This window comes from Idiotropiscis lumnitzeri, chromosome 12 (assembly GCF_059441095.1).
Source record: "Idiotropiscis lumnitzeri isolate Australia: NSW breed Sydney's pygmy pipehorse chromosome 12, RoL_Ilum_1.0, whole genome shotgun sequence".
Taxonomy (NCBI): Eukaryota; Metazoa; Chordata; class Actinopteri; order Syngnathiformes; family Syngnathidae; genus Idiotropiscis; species Idiotropiscis lumnitzeri.
Window position 1 is genome coordinate 564830 of NC_142402.1, and position 3039 is coordinate 567868.

A 3039-nucleotide genomic window follows, 5' to 3' on the forward strand; every position below is an offset into this window, starting at 1 on the left:
GGATCCTGGACTCCTGGATATTAACTCATTAAATACCAGCCATTTTCATTGGAGCAACCCGCTCAATCCCAGCGTTTTCCTGGGTTTTGACTAATATTGCAAGGCCCACAGAATATTGTATTCTAATGCTATATAGACATGGAGCACACCAAAAGAAAGATGAGACTCTCTTCTTTCAACAGAAATCTTTTTCCATTCTTGAGCAATCGGCATTTGAAATAGCTAAATTTCATGAAAACTTTGACACTACTATTTATGGCTTTTATGACACCTCTAACATCTAAATAATGCATGCCTTCTATAAAATAAAATAAAAAAAGCACAACAAATATGTTTTTGATAACAAAATAAATTTATTTGCACATAACAGAAAACGACTGAACTGTTGAACTATGTACAAAAATGAAATACATCAGTGTCATACATACTTTTTTTTGGTGTGATATAAAATAAAACAGTTGCCTTGATGCAAGGGCACGCAACATAGTTCACACCACATTCTTGTTTCACTCCGTTTGCCTTTGCGCAAACAGACCCGACACTTTCGTTGTGGTCTGGCTTTGCTGGTCCGTGGCAAATAGGCGAGCTTGTGTTTGTCCACTGCGGTTTGTGTGAAAATAATTGTCTGGGAAGTGATTGGTGGCATCCGCGATGTGCTGCAGAAGCTCATCCGTGAGAAACAGCTGCAGGAAATCAGCTGGCTCCTCAGACTCCAAATGGGCAGCGGCATTCAGTGGTCCAGGGGTTGCTGTAAAGTCGATTTTCCTCGGTTGCCATCCAGTGTGACGCCATCCGGAACCACTGCTTCCTGATGCACAACCTGTAAATTACAGAAATATAAACAATTGGAAATATATATTTATTGCTGCATTTTATTGCTGGCGTGTGAAGTTTCATATTATAATTTACCTTTCTTTACACCAACAAGACGAGGAGGAACTTTCTTGCCGCGGGATGCACAATCTGTGAATTTTAGAAAGTATGTATGATTACCACACCATTCAGTATTGTTGTTTGCTCGTCGGGGAGGACTTACGCTCGCGTGTAATTGTGCAATCGGCGCCCGGACGAGAAAGTCAGCGAGCAAGCTCGCGTCTAACTGCACATTTACGCGACATTTTCTGCCCGCAAGATGCATGATATGTACAATAAAAGCATGAGGGCTAAAACCACATGTTCAATGGTAACTTGCGAGCGTTTACTTCCTCGTCGGCGAGGACTTGCGCTCGCGTGTAATTGTGCAATAGAGGCGGCCGGACGAGGAAGTCAGCGAGCAAGCTCGCGTCTAACTGCACATTTACGCGACATTTTCTGCCCGCAAGATGCATGATATGTACAATAAAAGCATGAGGGCTAAAACCACATATTCAATGGTAACTTGCGAGCGTTTACTTCCTCGTCGGCGAGGACTTGCGCTCGCGTGTAATTGTGCAATAGAGGCGGCCGGACGAGGAAGTCAGCTCGCAAGCTCGCGTCTAACTGCACATTTACGCGACATTTTCTGCCCGCAAGATGCATGATATGTACAATAAAAGCAAGAGGGCTAAAACCACATGTTCAATGGTAACTTGCGAGCGCTTACCTCCTCGTTCGGGGGGATCTGGTGAGGACTCTCGGCTGCTTTGGCTATTGTCCGAAGGCAGGCGATGCAGGCCGCAAGGCACGCGCAGCCTCTTTAGACGCCTGTTTGTTGTGACGACGACGAAGCGTCATCCTCTCAACCAAAGCGTCTCCATCGCCTTGATGCTTTTAGGAAGCTTTTTTTTACAAAAAAGCATTCCTCGATCTTCATTTCCTTGGAGGATTTCATTGCTAACGCTACTAATGCGACTGCTGCTAGTGCTGCCGATGCTGCTGCTACCCACGCTGCTCTCCACAAGTCTACCCCAGGATCCCGCCCCCCATTTGTACCTCTGGCGCAGATTCAAGGCGGATCTTTTGCACCTCTGCCCCCTGCTGGGTGATTTTTACATGATTCACAATGCGGACAAGGCTGATTCTCAGTCAGAGGTTGCATCAGACCCTTATGTACACTTGGGAAGCTTTTTTTACAAAAAAGCATTCCTCGATCGTCATTTGCTTGGAGGATTTCATTGCTAACGCTACTAATACTACTGCTGCTAATGCTGCTAGTGCTGCCGATGCTGCTGCTAACCGCGCCGCTCTCCACACTTATACCGTCTACCCCAGGATCCCGCCCCCCATTTGTAACTCTGGCGCAGATTCAAGGCGGATCTTTTGCACCTCTGCCCCCTGCTGGGTGATTTTTACATGATTCACAATGCGGACAAGGCTGATTCTCAGTCAGAGGTTGCATCAGACCCTTATGTACACTATGACGTAAAAAAGACAGGAAACGTACTTATACGTCTTTGGTAGAGGGCGCCATTGCATTAAAAGACGTCTTTGTACGTCTAAGGGAGTAAATGAGTTAATGACCTGGAGGTCAAAAGAGTGACTCAAGTGCATGTAATTCAGTCACTGTAGCCCAAAGATTCTCTGGGCCAGTGGATGAACCATTACTCGTCTTGGACAGCATTGAAGCAGGCCGTAGCCTGGTTTCTAAAGCTGAAAGACTTACTGACAGAGTAAAGGAAAATAGAAAGGAGTTAATCACATTAGGTGAAGAAGGCAAGATGAATTTATTCAAGAGAACTGTCAAAGGAAAGTATTTGACCTGCGACGACTTGGATAAAGCAGAAAGAGAACTTGTGAAATACTGTCAAAGGCGAAGTTTCAAAAAAGATTTAGCCATATTTGAAAAACAAAAAAGGGTGAAGAAAAGTAGCCCACTTTACAAGTTCAATATAGTACTTCAAGATGGTGTCATGAGGGTTGGTGGACAGTTGAGCCACGCAGCCATGCCTGAAACAGCAAAACAGCAAGCCATCTTGCCAAGGATTCACATAACACAAAGCTAGTCCTAAAATACATTCATGAGATTACAGCTCACGCTGGAAGGAACCACATGATGGCTAATCTGCATCAACAGTTTTGGATACCTCGAGCTGCTAGAGTCATCAGAAGAGTGCTACCTGA

At 44.9% G+C, this 3039-nt stretch overlaps 1 long non-coding RNA gene across 1 annotated transcript; it reads right to left on the minus strand.

Annotated features, from left to right (window-relative positions):
• Window positions 1-381: 381 nt before the first annotated feature.
• Window positions 382-1776, minus strand: LOC148325132 (uncharacterized). Its single transcript, XR_015846238.1, has 3 exons — window positions 1583-1776; window positions 910-963; window positions 382-820 (listed from the first exon to the last, which is right to left on the minus strand). It is a non-coding gene; the product is annotated as an uncharacterized LOC148325132 (long non-coding RNA).
• Window positions 1777-3039: the final 1263 nt, after the last annotated feature.